The sequence below is a fragment of the Homalodisca vitripennis genome, chromosome 6 (genome assembly GCF_021130785.1).
Source record: "Homalodisca vitripennis isolate AUS2020 chromosome 6, UT_GWSS_2.1, whole genome shotgun sequence".
Taxonomy (NCBI): Eukaryota; Metazoa; Arthropoda; class Insecta; order Hemiptera; family Cicadellidae; genus Homalodisca; species Homalodisca vitripennis.
The window spans coordinates 99,044,415-99,068,010 of record NC_060212.1 but is presented as its reverse complement, the minus strand read 5'-3'; the positions used below and the strand labels follow the sequence as shown (position 1 = coordinate 99,068,010).

General features: G+C 34.6%; 1 long non-coding RNA gene across 1 annotated transcript in view; it reads right to left on the bottom strand.

The window, feature by feature from the left end:
• Nucleotides 1-1,504: 1,504 nt before the first annotated feature.
• Nucleotides 1,505-23,596, bottom strand: part of LOC124364633 — a 38,738-nt gene continuing 16,646 nt past the window's right edge. Inside the window, exon 2 of the long non-coding RNA XR_006922639.1 lies at nucleotides 1,505-2,785. This is a non-coding gene — a long non-coding RNA (uncharacterized LOC124364633). The remainder of the gene's footprint in view (nucleotides 2,786-23,596) is intronic.

Below are 23,596 nucleotides of genomic sequence, written 5' to 3'. Positions count from 1 at the left end.
CTTGCTTGTACTTTGCTATCCACTTTCCAATGATTCCTTGATCAAAACGCCATTTTGTCGCCAATACCATGGAGATTACTCATAATGACTTTTTTATTTCTAGGCCCAAAAGTTTTTAATCATGTACCTAATTCTATACAAAAATTTAAAAACATAAAACTATTTCGAAATAAGTTAAAAACGTGGCTTTTAGAAAAACCGAAAATAAGTGACTTGCTTGATGTTATTGGTTAGTTAGATAGGTTCTTTTAATGCACATTGAAGATGTATTTTTTATTTTGTATTTGTAAATATGTACATAATTCATTTTCTTAATTTTATTACATTTAAGTAACTTTATTATTTCTAGTATTTTCACTTTTGTTTGAACTTTTGTGTTAAATGTCAAGAAAAGAGAAGTTATAATTTTTCACATTTAATTAAATTAAGAAAGCTACACTGTGAACCGCAAGTTTTTAAGTTGACAATTATCGACTGTTAATATACAAATAATTATGTTAGTTTAAGTTGTGTTAGCCATAGGTATTTAATATTATGGCTAGTAATTCCAGGCTAATGTTTCTATTGTAAACTACTGGAGGAAAAAATTTCTTTAATGTACTATAAACTAATGCATTCTCCCACTAAGCCACACAAAGTTTAGATATATTTAATAGAATAATGTAAATGTATTGTTTATATTATTGTATGTTATTAACGTAATGATTTTCGGATAATATGGGTTCTGCCGTCAAGTCCAATGGACTTGGGAAAACCAAAATATATAAGGAAATGTTATGAACAACATTTACTGTTGTGTCTAGACAGTAGATTCTACTTTGTATTCACTTCGCCCCATGAAAGTAGCGGTTACCACCATTATGGGTCTATCTGGTGTCAGCCAACAATCGGAATCACGGGGTCAGCACAGAATGGAGTGAAACTGTGAGAACCGACAGTTTAGCGACACGAACTGTTGAAGTGACAGGGTGCTATCAGAGGGGCTGGACCGTGACCCCGTTATCACGATCTGTGCTATCAGCGAGGGCAGCCGGCAACGACCGACCGCGCGCTGATATACCGTCCGTCATAAATAACACGGCTCGGAGACGGACGCCATCGCATGCCACATCGGCATCACTCATCGAGAACTGCTTCTCCCCAGTAATCTGCGAGCCGTAACCTCAGACTGATGCTGAATTTGATGCCATCATTTTATAATAATCACTCTTCGTCTTTCTGCTGAAAAATGTTATGCGTCCGTCCTCAGGCATGTTCATCGGAAATGAGAACACACACGTTTACATCCAAAACATTCAAGTCGCCTTTTACACGATATTACCTAATTGTTGATTCACAAGCGATATTCATAGCCGAATTAAACAAACAGAAACAAGACTCCCAACACACTAAAGAATGTATCAAAAAATATGTTTGAGTAAAACTAGTCTAAAGACGTACGGTATTCAATTTAGAGTAAATGTTGGGATTTAATTAAAACAAATATACATTAAATAAGACTTGGTCATTGATAAGGAATTTTTTTATATATTAAGAAATCATAAATTTATTTACATGCATGTACTGTAGTATACAACACAATAATACATTATATCTGTAAAACAAAAAGTTTAGTGATTATGCTAAAATTTGTAATTTTAAGCATTTGAAGTGAAATGAACCACTAAATCAAATTTTAATTGCTTAATAACTTTATTGGTGTTAAGAAGGGGATGCCTCTTTTCAAGCATAAAATGTACAAAAACATGCACACTCTCATCTAAAATAAACACATTTTTTTAAATAGGTCATGTCATTAATACGAACAAATATTCAATTCGTTTAGTAATATAAATGGCGTAGAGCTTCGTAATTATACCGCTAATCCAAAAAACAAATAATTTAGTATTTCAAGAGAAAACATCTTTCTTACCTCTCTATCTTACACTCGGATTTTTAAATGTTTTAATTACAATTAATGTACTTTATTTTAAAGCCATCATCACTAAATACACTGTAAAAAGAAAGAGATATAAGAAAGAGGGTAAGACAAGCATATGCTTATTAAAGAAAGGAAACAGATACAGTCCGAGTACCGAAAAATGAAAAAAAAAAAAAAAAAAATGGTAAGCAAGTCTTTACCGAACTGACTGTAACTTTTTTTGTAATTGACTGATGTGTTCAACTGTTGTTAATCAGACCAAAAACAATCAGACCGTAACCTTTAAGGGATTTTGATGAGTTTCAGGTCGACCCAGTTATGGGTATATATTATCAGCTAGAGGGTATTAGAATAGTGTTCACACGTGATCTGTTCAACTGTTGTTAATCAGATCGTAACCTTTATCGGATTTTGATGAGTTTATGGTTGACCTAGAGTGGGAATATGTCAGCCGGAGGGTATTAGAATATTGGTATTCTGATAATGCATGTCAGTACAATGTGTACCATTCAACTCTGCCGGAGGCGAGTGATTAGATACTGGCTCATAAATTAATTCTGTACAGTCTTATTTAAATATATTTTAAACATTTTATCAAGAAATTGCTTAGCGAATTCTATAGTAAAATATAACTCAATTTAAAAGAGCATTCTATATTTATGAGGACAATATTTATTATGTACAACCTATACCTATACATCTTCTTGATTGCGACATCCCAACAGCCTTTGATGAAACTCACATGGGAGCCAGTTATTGGTCTAGATTTTGTTTCTGGCGATGGATTAATTGTGAAGGAAACGGGATGTTCTAGACATATTTGCCATCGTCCAATGATTTAAGAAGAACACTACGTTTCAAGATCTGCAATCAAAATAGAAGAATAATTACTATGACGTTAGTGTTGCAATAGAAGAAAATTATAATAGGTGGATAAATTTAAACGTTTGAACCATATTTAAAACACAACACTCTTAGACAACGATTTTTAATATATATACAGGGGTGCTAAAAAGGCTTGAAACTCTAATATTTTCTGTACTAGTAAACGTACAAACATAAAATTTTGTACAGTGACATAGGGCATAAAATTGAACTTTATGATACAATAAGTAGTTCTCCACCACCTCAGGGGGATGGCCCGTAAGGAGTCGGTGGGAAATATTAAATACAAGGATAGGTCGATGTGCGTACCATTTTAAAGGTCTTAATGGTAGATAATCATGCCGTATACAATAGGCACAAAGTAGAATCATTTTCTAATTATAAAGTGTTAATGTTATATTGTTTAGATCAGTGTATATTGTTTTAATATAAACTAGTGTAAAGTGCGTTAAAATCTCCCAGCAGGTCAAGTTTTTAGTTCTAATTTTCAAGTTGTCAACAAGGAGTACCTCAAAGTTCTATCTTTGACTCTATGCTCGTTTTGATATTTACCAGTGACTTTCTTTTCAGATGAAACAAGTCTCTAACCTACCGAATTTGAAGATTCCAAATATTTTCAGCTTATTGTCATTTAATATCTCTTTTAATTACTATTCTGTACATATATTTTTAAACAATACTTGAAAACAGAATGAATTAAACCTAAAGGTTAGGCTACGAAAATTTAGCCTACCTCTTTATATTTAATAATAATCTTAGTTCTTTATTGCGTGAAACAACAATAGTATAACATTAAACCGTATTCGTCAGTATTTTTGCCAATGTTGCCAATGGAAAGATACTCATCCAATTCATACTAGATTGAAATTTATATAATTTACATTTGACATAAGAACACTCCAATTAGTTGTCAACAATTAGCGTTATGGCAGGTGTGCACCTGTTCATAATTGGCGCAATGTAAGTAGCCTGATGTTAGGGACTTTCTTGTTCCGAATGTCCGACGCGAACTAGTTATCCGACGCTTTGATCTTATCAGACTTTTGAGGCGAGATTTGAATTAATATGAATTGGTAATATTGCTCTCAGGGAGCCCATTACCAATTTGACACCAACTTGTGATGGCATAACGCTCGAAAGCAGTTCTGTGTTGCTAGTCTACCTCTTGGAGATAGAGAACGCTGTTGTGACTGTGAGAACAATGGTGGACTAAATTCCTAAATCAAAATACGCTTAAATTTATTATTTACTGTCACCTTGTAAATGGGCTAGATGGAGATGTACGAAGGATGATCAAAACGATTCCTTCTTTCTTTTCTTTAGTAACATTGACACTTCTTAAAACTTGAGGAAGGTTCTCAGACAACTAAGAAATCGTGAAGCGGCTGCTCATTTTCGTTTTTTTATTGACGATCACCCATTCCATTCCTGGTCATAAACATTCTCAGGCCATCTCTTGACAGGCCTCGCCCACTAGCTGCTCACGAATTTTTCACTTATAAGACGTAGGAATGGTGAAAAATAAACATTCCAAGTCCACCGAGAGCATTTGAAAAGACTATCTTGATTTGTATTTTATTTTGAAATGGTTCGTACAGTTTTGTTGTATAAATTTGTTTGTTAAATACTTTACCAAGATTATTTATAGTGCTAAAACAGTCTTATATAAAAATCAATGTGCTGCAGACGTCGGCTATTAAACTACCAGAACAGGAAACAATTGAATGAACCGTAGATATAGAATATACAGAATAAACATGTATAACGAACGTTACACTTTTTAAATGAATTAATTAATTAATAAGTTAACCCTACAGTTTAAATCTCCAAAGATGAAATTAGTTGTTGTGATACAGCAAATATAATACGTCACATTTCCAAATAAAAATTGTCAACCGTTTCTTACATTCAAACGAGTATTGGATTAACATTTTTAGGCAACCCCCAACTATTTTCATGTTGTTATTGATGCGCTTTAGTAGCTGATACTGAAAAGGATAAAAAATAAAGGTTATCCATCTTTAAAATACAACGTGCAGTATAACGTTAATACAATAAAATCACGAGAGTGCATGCATTAAGTATACAATGAAATCGACAGCGTGAAAAGCTTTGTGTAGCATTTCATCTCTTACAGTACCGTAGATACAATGTTATCTCTTCACTGTGTCAGATAACGTATCTTTAGGTGAGTTTTGTGTTTTTACTGATCCATGAAGAGTGATAACATTTTAGTACTCACTGTTCAGAGGCTGTTCCAGTGATATGTTACTGGACAGTTGAATGTAAGACTCAGAGGGATGACGAGTAAACAGCACGTGTAGTGGGCAAGTCCGGACTATTCTCGGCCCGTGGCTTGTGCGCTAACCACCCCATTCAAGATAACAAGGCAATAGCTCATGTGACAATACGCATTTCCTGCAAATAACAAGTTATTTGTGTTGTTGACAAAGAGCAATAATCATCCTATCCTCTTTCAAGACCAGTTACATCCTTCAGTTACCGAGCTACTGGTACTCACTGTTCAGAGGCTGTTCCAGTGCTAGTTTAACAGTTGAATGTAAGACTCAGAGGGGATGCCGAGTAAACAGCACGTGTAGTGGGCAAGTCCGGACTATTCTCAGCCCGTGGCTTGTGCGCTAACCACCCCATTCAAGATAACAAGGCAATAGCTCATGTGACAATACGCATTTCCTGCAAATAACAAGTTGTTTGTGTTGTTGACAAAGAACAATAATCATCCTATCCTCTTTCAAGACCAGTTACATCCTTCAGTTACCGAGCTACTGGTACTCACTGTTCAGAGGCTGTTCCAGTGATATGTTAACAGTTGAATGTAAGACTCAGAGGGATGACGAGTAAACAGCACGTGTAGTGGGCAAGTCCGGACTATTCTCGGCCCGTGGCTTGTGCGCTAACCACCCCATTCAAGATAACAAGGCAATAGCTCATGTGGCAATACGCATTTCCTGCAAATAACAAGTTGTTTGTGTTGTTGACAAAGAACAATAATCATCATATCCTCTTTCAAGACCAGTTACATCCTTCAGTTACCGAGCTACTGGTACTCACTGTTCAGAGGCTGTTCCAGTGATATGTTAACAGTTGAATGTAAGACTCAGAGGGATGACGAGTAAACAGCACGTGTAGTGGGCAAGTCCGGACTATTCTCGGCCCGTGGCTTGTGCGCTAACCACCCCATTCAAGATAACAAGGCAATAGTTGTTGACAAGGAGCAATAATCATCCTATCCTCTTTCAAGACCAGTTACATCCTTCAGTTACCGAGCTGTTAGTACTGTATCTTATTTGTAATTCTATATGTTAAAAGTTTATTGAGTGGGAAATAAATAAATAAAATTATAAGTAAAACAATAAACATAGTTTTGTAGTAAGCATAATTATATACTTAGAAAACTTATTTTTTTGTAATATAATATTAGTTTTTCATGAAAAGCCACACTGTAATGTACTTTTCTGTATTAATTACCAATAAGTTTTAGGCACCAAATTAATCTATCGGACAATAAATCTTTGAATAATGTTGTCAAAGATAAAGGGTGATTTTTTTATTGGTGTGGTTTTTAAGTTGGCACCATTATTAAACACAACAATTCAATTTGAATAAAACAGCTGATCTTTGTTTTTTATCTTATGTCATTTCGATATTTGTATTGTCTAGTGCGTATTATTGTATAGTAACCATGAACAGACTTACAAAAGAAGAGCGTTTGCGAATAGTGCAAATTTATTTTGAAAACCGCAGTTACGGACCTCATAATCGTCCATCAGAGTCAGGTATTCGAGTTTTGGTTAATCGTTTTCGTAATACCCACACTCTTGTTGACAAGCATCGGCAGAGACGCCGCACAGTAAGGACCGAAGAGGCTGTTGATGCTGTTGCTCATAGTGTTGAAGAGGATCCAAGTGTGTTGATTCGTCATCGTGCGCAGCAATTAGCGATCTGCTACTCAACTCTATGGAATATTTTACGGAAGGATCTACGCCTATATCCATACAAGATTCAGTTGGTGCAAGAACTGAAACGATTAGACTATCGCAAGCGTCTTGATTTCGTTGAATGGGCTCAACATAAGATAACACGTGACCCAGCTTTCGCAGGCAAGATTTTTTTCAGTGATGAGGCTCATTTCTGGTTATGCGGCTTTGTCAACAAACAGAATTGTCGGATTTGGAGTGATGAAAACCCAAAAGAATTTGTTGGTATGCCCCTTCATCCACAAAAACTTACCGTTTGGTGCGCCATTTGGGCAGGTGGTGTTATTGGCCCTTATTTTTTTAAAGACAATGCTGGCCAGACTGTTACGGTAAATGGTTAACGCTATCGGGCAATGTTACGGGACTTTTTCTTTCCTCAGCTAAACGAACTTGAAGTGGATTTAGAAAATGTCTGGTTCCAACAAGACGGCGCGACGTGCCACACGGTAAACGACACGATTGGCCTCTTGGCAGACACATTTGGTGAACGTATCATCTCATTTAGAGGTAGTGTCAACTGGCCCCCACGGTCGTGTGATATCACGCCAACAGACTACTTTCTGTGGGGATATGTTAAGTCTCAAGTATACGCTGACAAGCCACAAACTTTAAATGACTTGGAAGCTAACATTCGTCGAGTTATTGGCGGAATTCAACCACAGCTGCTGGAAAGAGTATTCGAAAATTGGACTTCTCGATTGGGCTTTCTACGCGAACGAAATGGAGCCCATATGCCAGAAATCATTTTTAAACGTTAATGTCATGACACTGTAGTTCAAATAAATGCATTTTTATGTCAATGCAGGTTGTTTTTCATTTTTTTATTTAGTTTTAAAAACCGCACCAATAAAAACATCACCTTTTATTTGATACCTGATTCTACAGTCAATACCACAGGATTGTTTTGACGTTGATGTCATCGTGGTACAGAAGATGATTTATCAGTTGCAAAATCATGATCAAACTCTTTTACAGCTACATGATGATGTGAGAGTTTCAGTTCGTTTTGCAGCATGTGGGGGGGATGATTTTCAGAACAATGTTTCTTTCTTTCTTCCATTTAGTAACAATGAGACTTCTTAACATTTGAGGATGGTTCTAAGACAACTAAGATATCGTGAAGTGGCTGCTTATTTTCGCTTTTTTGATGAGGATCGCGCACTGCATTCCTCGTCATAAACATTTTGAAGCCATCTCTTAAGAGGTCTAACCCATTTGCTGCTCATCATTTCATCACTCATAATGTGTTTCCAGTATACTTCAAAGAAAGTGAATTTTAACTGCTTTCACACCTTTTGTACTAAAGAAAACAAATAAAAGCGTGTATTTCACAGCTACGAAAACTCTGTCGGCGGAGAAATTTGAAAATCGAACACACAGATGAAGACACGATCGGTTGTCACCATAATGGCGTCTGTGGACCACCAACAGATTCTGGGAGACACTATTGTCAATGTGTCTAGGGAGAAAAACAACAAAGTATCATTAACATACCAACCGAACTAAATTTTAGAGTAGACATTCATCCATATAAGCATTGATGATGGAAACAGCGGATAGTGGAGATTTTAAGTCTTATCCTCCATCTTCACGGTAAATTTTATCCTCAAACTCTAATTCATTTCTAGCAGCCGTAATTTTCCATTTCCATAGTCATTCACAATGTATAAATAGTAAGTGCAAACGAAATAGAAAAATCGTCTCGAGTCATAAATTGAGAACGAGTCCTGGCTAGTTCTTCAAATCATAAACAACTTCACATCCTTGATACAATGAAGATGTTTAAATGTATATGAAGAACTAGTATTATTGGTAATAAATAATTATATTAAAGGGAAATATTAAAATGTATTGAAAGTGTATCCACTATTGAAATATAACACTAAAATACAACAATAAAATAGCGTAAAAAGCTCTGTGTAACAGTTCATAATGTACATAAATTTAATCCCTTCGTTGTACTAGGAAAAATATTCTAAAGAGTTCTGTTATTTTGCTTATCCATATACATTATACAGTGATCCACCACTCACTGTTCAGTTAGTGAACAAAATATCAGCGATTAGTTTATATTGTGGAAGACTTCCGAGGAATATACCTGCACTCTCATGAGGATTGTGCGTCATACATTCTGTGCGGTAATGCACATTGAATACTTTTCAGAGATTAAATGAATGATTAAAATTTAAATGGAATTTTTTTTGTTTATTGTTTTTATATAATACCTGTTTATCGTCTCTGAAGCTGCTCAGCAAGTATCGTGTTCGAATTGCGTTTTGGGAACGGTATTTTTAATAGCTGTAATCAATAATCATCAGACTTTAGGCTTCCTTCCCTCCCCCTCCCCCCCCTCACTCAAACTCTCTCTCTCTCTCTGTCTGTCTCCCCTTTCTCTCTCGACTGTGTCAACCATTTATTGCTAATGTCCATTTTGAAATCTTATAATTTTTGCAATGCATCTATCGAATGGTCTGAATCCTATTTGTCTGATAGAATGCAAAGAGTAAAGACACAAGATGGATCAACTTCTGATTGGAGAATTAATTCTGTTGGTGTTCCACAAGGCTCTATGTTGTCAGCTCTTTTGTTTAGCTTGTATATAAATAGGATACATGATAATATATTGTTTAGTAATAATATGATGTACGCGGATGATATGCAACTATATATTCGTTGTGACGTAGATAAATTGAATCATAAAATTACGAACCTACTCAATATTGACTTAATGATTGTGTACTTTTGATGTAGATATCATGGCCTAAACCTAAATATAACCAAATGTAAACCAATTTTAATTGAATCTGCTAGACTGCTAAACAATATTTTACACATTAACATAGCTCCGATAAGAATTGGTGGACAGACTATTAAATTTGAAAGAGATGTTGTTAAGTTAGGTCCAAGGGGCTCAATGATTCATTGTCTTGGAATAATCAAGTTAATTATGTTACTAATAGGATCTACCAATGCTTATATAAATTTAGCAGGCTTACGTTTCAAACCTTTTTTAGATGTAAGAAAGCAACTAGTTTCGACTTTAGTGTTTCCTATAATTGATTACGTAATTGCAGCTTATTGTGATGTTAACAGTGTACTAACGAATCAATTGCAAAAAGCTCAGAATGTTTGCATGCGTTATATCTATAACTTAAAATACGATGAGCATGTAACAGTCTAACACCGTACTATAAACAAATGAAATGGCTAAAAGTACAAGAAAGAAGGGGACTTAGTGTATTAAATTTAGCTTTTAAGATTTTATAATATAAAAAGCCAGAATATTTATTTGAATGTTATAATTTAATGCACCATGTCCATTTAAGAGCAACCAAATTTGGCGATGAGTTGTTTCAGTTTCCAATTCACAGGACTGTCACATACACAAAATCATATTTAGTGACATCAATAAAATTGTTGAATAATCTGGATAATATGTAAAGAAAATGGAAAAAGAACACATATTTGCTGGTAAAGTAAAAGATTTATTGTTACTAATAAATGAGAACTAACAAAAAGAAAAAAATCCTGTTGTACGATATGCATGTTCAGAAATAGTGATCGATTATCAGTGACAACTGTCAGCTCAATGTAATTGCAGCAACATCACAACTTTTGTAAGATAATATTGATATAGTGAATATCTAATCGTGTTATAGTTAAACGTAAAATAATTTGTCCTCTATGATGTGTCTGTGTTGTAAGTGAGAAGTATAAGTGTACAATTAGTGGTAAAATAATGCCAACTGTATTGATTTTTGGATTTTTAGAGTAGTACAATAACATAAAACAACATGTTGAGATGGGACAAAAAGCCATGTGACTTGCAATATGATATACAGGGTGTCCAAAAAGTCCCGGGTCGGTTAAATATTTTTCAAAATATTTAAAATAGAGCTACAAAACCTTACAAAAAGTTACTCGACATAAAAATCTATTTTCTTACATATTCAGTGATCCGCTACTTCCTCAGGGGGGCGGCCCGCTAGGAGTCAGAAGAAAATCTTAAATGTAAGCATAGGTTGATATGCATATCAAATAAAAGGTCTTTATTATTAGAGTACAGAGCCGCAAACCCGACCTCAAACGGATAACCGAGTCAAAAATGACAGCCGTTCAAAGACGGCTAGAGTTTGGGTCCAAAAAGTCCCGGGTCGGTTAAATATTTTTCAAAATATTTAAAATAGAGCTAAAAAAACCTTACACAAAGTTACTAGACATAAAAATCTATTTTCTCACATATTCAGTGATCCGCTACCTCCTCAGGGGGGCGGCCCGCTAGGAGTCAGAAGAAAATCTTAAATGTAAGCATAGGTTGATATGTATATCAAATAAAAGGTCTTTATTAGTAGAGTACAGAGCTGCAAACCAGACCTCAAACGGATAAGCGAGTCAAAAATTACAGCCGTTCAAAGATGTGTATTTTTTTACATTAACCCAAGTTGCAAACTCTAGCCATCTTAAAGACCTTTTATTTGATATACATATCAACCTATGCTTACATTTAAGATTTCCTTCTGACTCCTAGCGGGCCGCCCCCCTGAGGAAGTAGCGGATCACTGAATATGTGAGAAAATAGATGTTTATGTCTAGTAACTTTGTGTAAGGTTTTTTAGCTCTATTTTAAATATTTTGAAAAATATTTAACCGACCCGGGACTTTTTGGACACCCTGTATATTTAAGCTGTAGTAATATGTGCTGTATATATTTGTATTTAGCAACTGCAGTAAGACAAAACCCGCAACTGTAATGTTATGTAATATTCTGTATATTTTGCTGCCTAGTGTGGTGTAAGTTGGTCTAAATCAGGGCAGGTTTAGACCTCTCCCTTCCCCTCCCCCTCCCCACTCTCTCTCACTCATTCACCAATGAATACATTGTATTCATTGCATTCACTCACTCACTCACTCACTCACTCATTCACTCACTCTCTCACTCTCTATCTTTCTCTTTTTCTCGTGACTATTTGTAATGTTTTAGCATTTGTAGAGTACTGTGTTTTGTAGACACTGGTGGTATTAAATATCAACAGTATCAACCAGTTACCTCAGACACGTGGCTATTTGTGACGTTTTAGCATTTGTAGAGCACTGTGTTTTGTAGACACTGGTGGTATTAAATATCAACAGTATCAACCAGTTACCTCTGACACGTGGCTATTTGTGACGTTTTAGCATTTGTAGAGCACTGTGTTTTGTAGACACTGGTGGTATTAAATATCAACAGTATCAACCAGTTACCTCAGACACGTGGCTATTTGTGACGTTTTAGCATTTGTAGAGTACTGTGTTTTGTAGACACTGGTGGTATTAAATATCAACAGTATCAACCAGTTACCTCAGACACGTGGCTATTTGTGACGTTTTAGCATTTGTAGAGCACTGTGTTTTGTAGACACTGGTGGTATTAAATATCAACAGTATCAACCAGTTACCTCAGACACGTGGCTATTTGTGACGTTTTAGCATTTGTAGAGTACTGTGTTTTGTAGACACTGGTGGTATTAAATACCAACAGTATCAACCAGTTACCTCAGACACGTGGCTATTTGTGACGTTTTAGCATTTGTAGAGTACTGTGTTTTGTAGACACTGGTGGTATTAAATACCAACGGTCTCAACCAGTTACCTAAGACACGTGGCTATTTGTGACGTTTTAGTATTTGAAAGAGCACTGTGTTTTTTAGACGCTGGTGGTACTAAATACCAACAGTATCAACCGGTTACCTCAGACACGTGGCTATTTGTGACGTTTTCCCTGTTATGATTTTCCTCTCAATTACATTTTCAATCATATTTTAAGGAAATACCTTGATGTTTTCCTGTTACATTTAGAAGATCTCTTAGGATGCAAGATGGTGTCCTAATTACCTTACCAGGAAAGTAACTGTCACCTTATGTAACTTGTATACAAAGAAAATATTTTGCCAAATATCAGACGGTGTTCAGACCTGAGCAATATAACAGGGAATATAATGAAGAAAGTAGAATATTATATTACATGGAACTATGTTGAGAGAATTCTTCACGTGGAAGGATCACTTTTTAATTTATAAATATTTTATTAAATTTTGATATTATTGTATGTTTTTTCCACCAACAACGTAAAAATAAAACATTTCTTTATTTATATATAGAAATGGCTTGTATACTGTGACAGTCATATGTGTTTTAAATAAAAAGTAGAAAAGTATTAGGACCATTTTCAAATTGAGACCAAATATGATGTAGTAAAAATAAAATAAATAAACAAAAACTGATATTAAAAACACCAGCAGTATTCCTTAGTTATTGTAGTAACAGCTCCTGGAGTAGCAGAGCTAATGTATACAGTTTATGTTTTTTCCATATTTGAAGCTGATGACGTCTGAAATTATGTCCCATCACTGACAGCATTGAAGGCATTTATTTTATGGTTCATTTACAAAGTTAAACCTCAATAATTATATTACTTTATAAGTCACCGTCATTATTAAGATGAATGTGTAAAGAAAACATCATAATTTGTAAGAGTTAGGGGTATTTTATTTGAAAAAAATGTATGCTCAAACGGGAAAAGTAAAAATAAAACCAGAAAGATTTGAAAAAATAATGAATTAAAATATAAGTAATAATAAAAAATTTCTTAAATTTGTTTATTGAATATTTTGTATCATCATCATAAAAACACGACTCTTTGGTTTTCATTATTTATGTTTCAATCTGCAAAAAAGTAATCTTCTCCGAGGAGACAGGTGTCGGCGAGGGGACATCGGCCATCGGAGAGGAGACCATTCCCATTTGCGAAAAGATGAAAATCGTCAACAATCACTGACAATGTGATGGCTTTCTTTGAAGTATACTAAGAGCTGTTCCTTCAATCGTGTTATAACTTTCCTACACTATTATAAAACTATAACAATATATAACAGTGTGGTATTGATTCGAAAATCAAAAACTGAAGATGTAATAAGTTTTCCACTCAATGATTTAGATAATTTAGGATAGTAAATACAAATTTATTTTCATAAGACAATTTCAAAATATTTGTGAATTATAAGAAATTCCATAACCTAAAACCAAACTTAAGATGAGTCTCTAAAGATATGCTAATAACTATGTGCAAATACACACGTCTGAACTCTTTCTGCACTCTGAATTTCCTTAATATTTTATCTCTTATTTGGCTCTCTTTAGTTTTTTTGGTGCCGTATTTTTCACTGACAATTTCAACTGCTTTTCAAGGACATCCGTTAAAAATTCTTAAATTTACATGGCCAACCAGATTTCTCACCTTTTTGCTTGGCGAAGGCGATGTTAAATTCGTGTTTTTCAATCGCTCTCTTTGAAACAGTTTTTTTTGTATTTTTCTAGTTTGGCTTTTAGTTTTTTGTTTTCTTCTTTTTGTTATTTTAGTTCTCTGTATGCTTTGGCTCTCTCTTTCCGAACAATTTTTCTTCCAACTTGTTTTTGACGAGAATCTCTCTCGACAAGTGCTAAACTGCCTTCAGTGTCACTGTTGGGTGGATTGTTTCTTAACATCTCTTCGTCTTATTTTTTCTTCTTTCTAAGCGCAGCCTTTCGTTTTATCTAAACTTTTCTGCTCTCTTTAATCTCTTTTTCTGTCGTTTCACTGATCAACCTAATTTCCCCCTTTTTTTAAGTGAAGGTACCGTTCTCTATCTCTTTGCCGTTTTTTTCATAATTTTCTTCACACAAATTGCTTTGTATTTAAGTTCCCTTTCTTGAATCTTTTTTAGCATCTTCTGCAGAGCTTTTCTTTTTCTTGTTTCACAATTTAAAAAAAACTATAAAGACAAATAAAAATTAAACTAGCACTTAAAAAGCAATACAGCTGAGAAGCAGGAAACTGCTACTGCTGGCTACTATGACAGTCGCATGGCGCTGTGAGGGTTAATAATAAAAGAATAAAATGCATTAGAAACATTAATTGACATTAAATATTCAATTTGAAGTTATGACAAGTCTACTCGCCGATGGAAAACGTAAATATGCCGACGTCGACTGGTACATTCGCGGACGTCCGCGAGGAGACTGTCTCTACTGACGTCTGCGAGGAAACAGTCCGCGAGGAGACGTTCAATAGAGGTTTCCCGCTAAATTCAACAACGCAATTAGTCAGACCCGGGAAGAATTTTAGGTTAGGACCAATTCCGTAACGGCTCACCACACCGATAATATGATCGCAATTGTTCAAGAAATACATTGTTACATTGCTGTCAGCGAGTAGACTTCTAATTAATGTACGCGACTAATTAATTACCTGGGATGAATTTTAAAAGAAGGTTTTAAGAATTTATTAAACTGGAACGATGTTAACCTGTAATAACAACACAAACAACTTGTTATTTGCAGGAAATGCGTATTGTCACATGAGCTATTGCCTTGTTATCTTGAATGGGGTGGTTAGCGCACAAGCCACGGGCCGAGAATAGTCCGGACTTGCCCACTACACGTGCTGTTTACTCGGCATCCCTCTGAGTCTTATATTCAACTGTTAAACTATCGCTGGATCAGCCTCTGAACAGTGAGTACAGTAGCTCGGTAACTGAAGGATGTAACTGGTCTTGAAAGAGGATAGGTTAATTTTATTGCTCCTTGTCAACAACTATTGCCTTGTTATCTTGAATGGGGTGGTTAGCGCACAAGCCACGGGCCGAGAATAGTTCGGACTTGCCCACTACACGTGCTGTTTACTCGTCATCCCTCTGAGTCTTATATTCAACTGTTAACATATCACTGGAACAGCCTCTGAACAGTGAGTACCAGTAGCTCGGTAACTGAAGGATGTAACTGGTCTTGAAAGAGGATAGGATGATTATTGCTCTTTGTCAACAACACAAACAACTTGTTATTTGCAGGAAATGCGTATTGTCACATGAGCTATTGCCTTGTTATCTTGAATGGGGTGGTTAGCGCACAAGCCACGGGCCGAGAATAGTCCGGAATTGCCCACTACACGTGCTGTTTACTCGTCATCCCTCTGAGTCTTATATTCAACTGTTAAACTATCGCTGGAACAGCCTCTGAACAGTGAGTACTAATACCTCGGTAACTGAAGGATGTAACTGGTATTGAAAGAGGATAGGATGATTATTGCTCTTTGTCAACAACACAAACAACTTGTTATTTGCAGGAAATGCGTATTGTCACATGAGCTATTGCCTTGTTATCTTGAATGGGGTGGTTAGCGCACAAGCCACGGGCCGAGAATAGTCCGGAATTGCCCACTACACGTTCTGTTTACTCGTCATCCCTCTGAGTCTTATATTCAACTGTTAAACTATCGCTGGAACAGCCTCTGAACAGTGAGTACAGTAGCTCGGTAACTGAAGGATGTAACTGGTCTTGAAAGAGGATAGGTTAATTTTATTGCTCCTTGTCAACAACTATTGCCTTGTTATCTTGAATGGGGTGGTTAGCGCACAAGCCACGGGCCGAGAATAGTCCGGAATTGCCCACTACACGTTCTGTTTACTCGTCATCCCTCTGAGTCTTATATTCAACTGTTAAACTATCGCTGGAACAGCCTCTGAACAGTGAGTACTAATACCTCGGTAACTGAAGGATGTAACTGGTCTTGAAAGAGGATAGGTTAATTTTATTGCTCCTTGTCAACAACTATTGCCTTGTTATCTTGAATGGGGTGGTTAGCGCACAAGCCACGGGCCGAGAATAGTCCGGACTTGCCCACTACACGTGCTGTTTACTCGTCATCCCTCTGAGTCTTACATTCAACTGTTAAACTATCGCTGGAACAGTCTCTGAACAGTGAGTACAGTAGCTCGGTAACTGAAGGATGTAACTGGTCTTGAAAGAGGATAGGTTAATTTTATTGCTCCTTGTCAACAACTATTGCCTTGTTATCTTGAATGGGGTGGTTAGCGCACAAGCCATGGGCCGAGAAAGTTCGGACTTGCCCACTACACGTGCTGTTTACTCGGCATCCCCTGTGAGTCTTATATTCAACTGCTAAACTATCGCTGGAACAGCCTATGAACAGTGAGTACTGAAATGTTATCACTGTTTATGGATCAGCAAAAATACATATAAAGATGCTTGATCTAACTCAGGGATGAAATGCTTCACAAAGCTTTTCACGCTGTCGATTTCATTGTTTACTTAATGCATGCACTCTCGTGGTTTTTTGTATTAATGTTATAACGCATGTTATATTTCATAGGTGGATAACCTTTCTCTTCTATCCTTTTCAGTATCAAGTACTGAAGCTCGTCAAGAACAATACCAAAATAGTGGGGGTTTGTTGAAGAATGTTAATCCAATACTCGTTTGAATATAACAAACGATTGATAAATTTTATATGGAAATGTGACGCATTATGTTTTCTGTATCATAACGTGGTTTTATTATATTAATTACATATTTCATTGTTTATTATATTTCATTGGTGTATAACTTTCTTCGATATCTTTTTTGTTGCAACATCATATTAATTCTTGTAATTATAACATCTTCATTTTAAGTGGTAAACAGTGTGAATGTTTTACTATGTAAAGATCTAGACCGGTTCCTATTTTCTCACTCTGGGACGATTCTTCTGTCTCGATTGCACTTCTTTAAAACCGACACTGGTTATTCATTTTACATGCGTGCATGGATTTTACATGTTTCTTATTATGGAAATGGTAACATGGAATGTTTTAGAAGTGCTACAAATCGATTTAAATACTTTGGGAATTTGGTGGAGATGTGTAACACAGAGCTTTTGTTGTAATTAACTTATAGTTGTCTACCTGAGGAAGAGATGAGATTGCTGATATCGAAATGTAGTATTACTGTTTTTTATTACAAATTACTCCAAAAATTAAAATTAGTTGGAATATAAAATAATTCGTTTAATTGGTGCAATAGCTATCTAGAAAATTGTACACAAATAACTACAACGAACGGACTAATAGTTCTCTGACGTTGGTAAATTATAGGGTAATCCAAGGTAGCACTTTGGGACCTATTCTGTTCTTAATCTACGTAAATAATATTTCTAAAATTAAAATTTCTGGAAAGCCTTCACTTTTTGCAAATGAAGTATCATTTTAGTTTTATTTTTTAGGGATATAATTAGAACTAACTTTTCCAAAAAGCGCAATGTAATCTATTTTTAATTAAAAAATGGTTTGATGAAAATTTGCTTTCCTTAAAATCTATCTTAAGTCTGAATGCCCATTGCCCTAAGACACAGCAGTGACACACAATCATTTAACTAAACTACATACGTGTGGTGATCCTACAAGTCTGGTTTTGTCGTTATGGATCTTTAGGAAGGATTGACAAGTATAAATATTTAGGGGTTATATTGGACAATAGAATGAATTCATCTGTACAAGTCCTCTATCTTAACGGTAGGCTTAGAAAACTCATTTATGCTTTTAGTCAACTGCAAAAGTTTTATATTAAGAAAAATGAGAATATCTTACTTTAGATATGTTCAATCGCTTTTGGAGAGGGGATCATAATGTGGGATGCTAGTTATAGAAGTATTTAAATCCACTGTTGCAATCATAAAGGAATACTTGGAGCAGCGACGGGGAAAAACAGGCATTACGCATCGGAGGCGCTGTTCACCGAAATGAATGTTTTGGATTGTAATACAACTGTTTGTTAGAGTAGTTGCTATATATATATATATATATATATATATTTGTAAACATTACATAAGTATATTTGAATCTCCGACTCACCATTACGCAGCAAGAAATTTTACATCCTCCATATGTACACCCAGACTAAATAGAACCTTTTCAAAAACAAATACATTTTACGTTTCCCACAATATTTATACACAATTTCTAAAAGATATGTTTCCTACACATTTTCAACTTATCAAAGAAAAGAACGAAATTGGTTAAAATCGTGGGTCGTGATTATACGTACAGTAAGTATTATAACATCTGATTATATAGTTTAATGTTCAAAACTGGATTACAGGATATGGGCGTGTTTTCATGTTCACATGCATATATTTTACTTGGTTCGGAAGATTGAGATTTCTTTATATACACAAAATAATTATGTATAAATAAAAGATTATCTAAACTCGTGCTAGTTACAAACAGATAAAAATTATGGGCGAAGTTATTATTTTATCCAGCAAAATAAATCAAATTTAATCCATCCATTTAATCCACGTAATTTCTTCCAAGTATTACATACAATGATTTTAAATTTTTCTGTCATCTGAGGAAGTTATTTCAGAGTTAAACTGATGTTCTCGTTTACTGCTTTACAAGCTGATAGCAAGTGATTAGACTTTTATTATGCCCCAAAATTGCTGCCGCTACACAAACAGCCTAGTGACGTGGTCCGAAGTGCTGTAACGATCAAAGTACTTCGGAACTGTGTTTAAAGTTAATTTTCAGTAAAAAATTCATACTTAACTTCCAAAAAAACTGAGTTCACAACAATGTTGATGTTTGTACGATGTAAAGTATTACTATACAAGTTATACATGGGGTTAAAAAGGTTCCTCACGGGCTTGATAATTCCCGAACAATTACAGGTAAAGCAATAGAACTTGGTACATCATTAATGCACCTATAAATCTACTTTTTGAAGTAATTTTATTAGAATTTTTTCCATGTCAGGGGGATGACCCGCAAGGAGCCAGAAGGAAATCTGAAACTAGAGCATTGATTGAATAGTCCATCAAATTAAAGGTCTTTATTAGTAGAGTGCAATGCCGGAACTTCAACCTCAAAAAGGTACACTTAAAAAAGTCACTGGTTTAAAGTTTGAAACATTTACAATGTACGATGATCTGTTCTTGGTGGTTTAATATTCTTGTCTTGGCTCAAGTTGTAAACATTAAACTTATTAAACGAATACTGGACTTTATGAAACAGTTTTAAGGTAGTTAGTGGGTTTTCACATCCAATGGAGGATAGTCTATGAGGAGTTCAGCAAATAATTTTAACGTAAGCATTACTACGGTCAAAAACATTACTGCCGTTATAAGGGAGAAATCCCTAGGACGTTTATGCAACATTTGAGAAATCATTTCTGATAGGGTTTGAGTTGTAGAAATCTAGTTGTTTCGAACTGTAGTCTGGGAAAATCGCTGAAGCATATTCGTGTAAAAATGCCACATCACAATGTCAAAGAAGCCAACCAGTCTTCAGTATCAAACATTCATTCTTGCACATAAACGTTCAAATTTTTCCTCATTATAATGGTGTTTTAGTTTAATTTTTAGTTTAGCTCCAGTTCACCTTCCTTTTTATTGCAGCGTCTAAAATCTAACGCTGTCTCAGACTTGACTCCTAGAGTATGGAGTCATGTTAGTCTGAAAAGTTCCAAAGAAACTTTATGTGCAGAAAACTCGGTTGCTCCACCGTTCTTTGAGATCGTGTCTATCACATTGTAGTGCACTCAATTGTGTACCTGATGAGACAATGAGACTACTACTTCACCTATTTATAGGTGTCTCTGTTGTCGAAACGATGTAAATGTTTCGTTTTGAGCTTCTTCGTCGTCGACTTTCTTTGAATCTCTTCAGACGAACATGACTCCATATACCAAGAGTCAGGTCTGAGACAGCGTCAGATACCAGGCACTGCAATAAAAAGGAAGATACACTGGAGCTAAATTCAAAATGTAATTGAATCAACCCTTCCTACCAGAGCTACCTTAATATTTTAATAGGTATTTCTGAAAACAAACTTTAAAATCAAATTTTCAATTCATTACATGTTTTTAATTTGTTACTGGCTCAATCTAGAATAAAAAGTTATAGGGTCTTTGTTATCTGCATTACTTTGACTAATCAAGCACTTATATATTAAAATTATACAAGTGTTTCAGACATAATTCAGTTAAACGCCAAAGAAAATGTATAAATGTCAATAACTATTTGAAACATTTATATTGCTAAAATAGTGGTTAAATTAATTAAATATATTATTTTGCTGTTATAAAACAATGCTTATACACAACAATTGATTACATTAAACAGCCTCTTTCAATTAATATTCCAAAACTATTGAGACCAAGATGGGCTAGTGCTGCTTTAGAGACCGATGGCTAGTAGTTTGGAGGGATTTTAGACAAAAGTATATGCCTATATTCATAACAGGGACTCATTTTTTTTAATTATTATCTTTTAAGCCTGAGCTCGCAGGCTATACTGGTTTGTTTATATCACTGCGGCTATTGTTCCTCTTATGATTGGACCTCCCCGGGATTTGAACCCGTAATCTTTCAGTTAGAGAGCCGTGACTGTATCCACTAATCCACGGAGGAGGACAGAGGGACACTTAGAATGTTCATGCTGCATACATAACAGCTGTTTTAAATAGGGTTATAAAACTCTCGGCTGGTGCACAATACGGTATTCAGTGAGTTAACCTTAAGATTGTTATTGTCCCATTACAAGATAGTTGGGAAACTTTTAACGGTGAACTTTATTAATGTAATGGAAGACTGTGAAATGGAAGGTCCTGAAGACAGTAAAAACAATAACTGGTAAAATAATACTAACAGTACTGTTAATTTTCGTATTGGTTTTCAAACTTAAATATTAAAACTTTACATTTTTTAATTGCACTGAGTTATAATTTCATATAACTTATATGACGTTTTACTTGTTGAGGCAAAAGGATGCAAATATGTTTTAACCGTATTTCTGAGCTGGAGAAGCACAACTTCTTACGCTCCTACTTATCACGCTATTATTAACTTGTGTTAGTGAAGCAAAATTTATTATTTAATTTATATGAACAATGAGAGCTGCGGATCGGTAAAAACCTAGGACGGTTTTGCGGTGTAGGCGGGGGGGGGGGGGGGGAGAATTGTTAGTAGTTTGGCGGGAAAGTTACTACAATGCATTATTACCACTTCAAGGGGGTTTATTAGCATTAAAAGGGGCAATTATGGTAATTGTGTAATCAGGCTCAAACAAAATAAGATAAACAATAATATATATATATATATATATATATTATATATATATATATATATATATATATATATATATATATATATATAGATATATACATATATAACATATGTATTATAATATATATATATGGGAGAAATAACAGAAAAATGGGAGAATAAATTCTGATTATAACCATATAATGACAATGTTATTCATGGTGCGAAAATAAAAATAGAAAGGTAATGTTAAAAGTCGGTGACAAGATTGGATTGCACGTAATTTATCCTCCATAACCAATCAGGACTGTCATTTTTCGATCACTGCTATGAAACCTAATTTTATTTTCTTTGTTTGAAGTTTGTTTTTGAGAAATGAAAGAATTATTAAGGGAACAGGATTCTTCGGACATTTGCCATCGTTCAGTGAAACAATAATTATTGCAAACTAGGTTAAAATAACAAATCATACCAGAGCCTTGTGACACGCCAGTCAGGAATCACAAGCACCATGTTGTGTGTCAACTTCACTAACTCTAAACATGCACTTAATTATGTGTTAGGTTAGTTATTTACCTAAAGAAGAGACCAGATTGCAGATCTCGAAACGTAGTGTTCGTAGTGAATTTTTTTGATTCACTAATTTATGTAATGTGACCTAAACTAAAAATGTGAATGTACCACATTCTTTATCACAACTCGTGTATGTGTATGAACTCGTGTGTGACCTTTATCAGAACTCTCACTGCTATGATTTTTTTGTAAGTTTTGAACTTAATTCTATATAGAAAAAAATTACATCTGTACGCAGATTATCAATGTCTTCAAAAAGTTTTTTACGCATTAGTAATTTATAAGCTCTGAAGATCTAAATTGAATACAATTAAAACAAACGTAATATTTTTGACATGTGTAGTACGATGTATAATAGATGAAGCTGACCGCGTGGATTCAATCAATCATTGTACAACAGTTTTAGATCATTCAATTCATCCTATTGCAAAATAATACATACACATATTTTTCTTTTCCATTATTTGTCATTATAATTGTTTTCAGTTAGAACACAACTACAATGCTTAAAACAGATTAGAGCTAACATCAGGAAAATAGTCTTTAACATTACAAAGGTACATTACATTGGACATCTTCGCTATCTTAAAGACATAGAAATATGTCAATTCCTGGGATCGGCAGCATTTCGCTATGTTAACGTTAGAAACATTCTCTAAAAGGTCCCTGCACTATCAGTATGAATTTTCTACCAGCTACACATTCTACGGGAAACGTGCTGAGTTTTCTGCTAAATATAATTTTGTTTTCTGAGTTATACTTGATAAACAATGAAAAACGTGTTTTTAAATTGAGGCTGTAGGTGCAATAAGGGCCTCTCGTGCAAATAAAATCCAGCAAATTGTTTGAAAACTGTGTTCTTAGTGTGAATATTAATCAATTCATTATAATTATATTTATATACTTTTTTAAAAACTTACACATATTTAAATATTAGATAAAAAGGAAAACACACAATGTGTCATAGGCCCTTTTTTAAGAGAACATTATTTAGTTTGCTCTTTGCAAGAAGGGCCTATAAACTTAAAAGAGTCGAAGTAAATTAATTTGAACTATGTATGTCGATATTGAAATACAGGAAGTAAAATAAAACATTATTTAATTAGATATTTTAGTTTATTTTAAATTAAACAAACAAAAGCTAATCCAGAACACTTAAAAAATTGTATGAAATAAAAATGAAAAGGTGTCGTAACAGTATGCTACCATATAAAAACATTTAGTTTCACACAACAAGAGATAGTGAGTGTATAAAACAATCTTAATATATTTACAGTATCTTAATCACTGCACATTAAATAAATGTTCCACTAACTCCAGAGCCATTTAT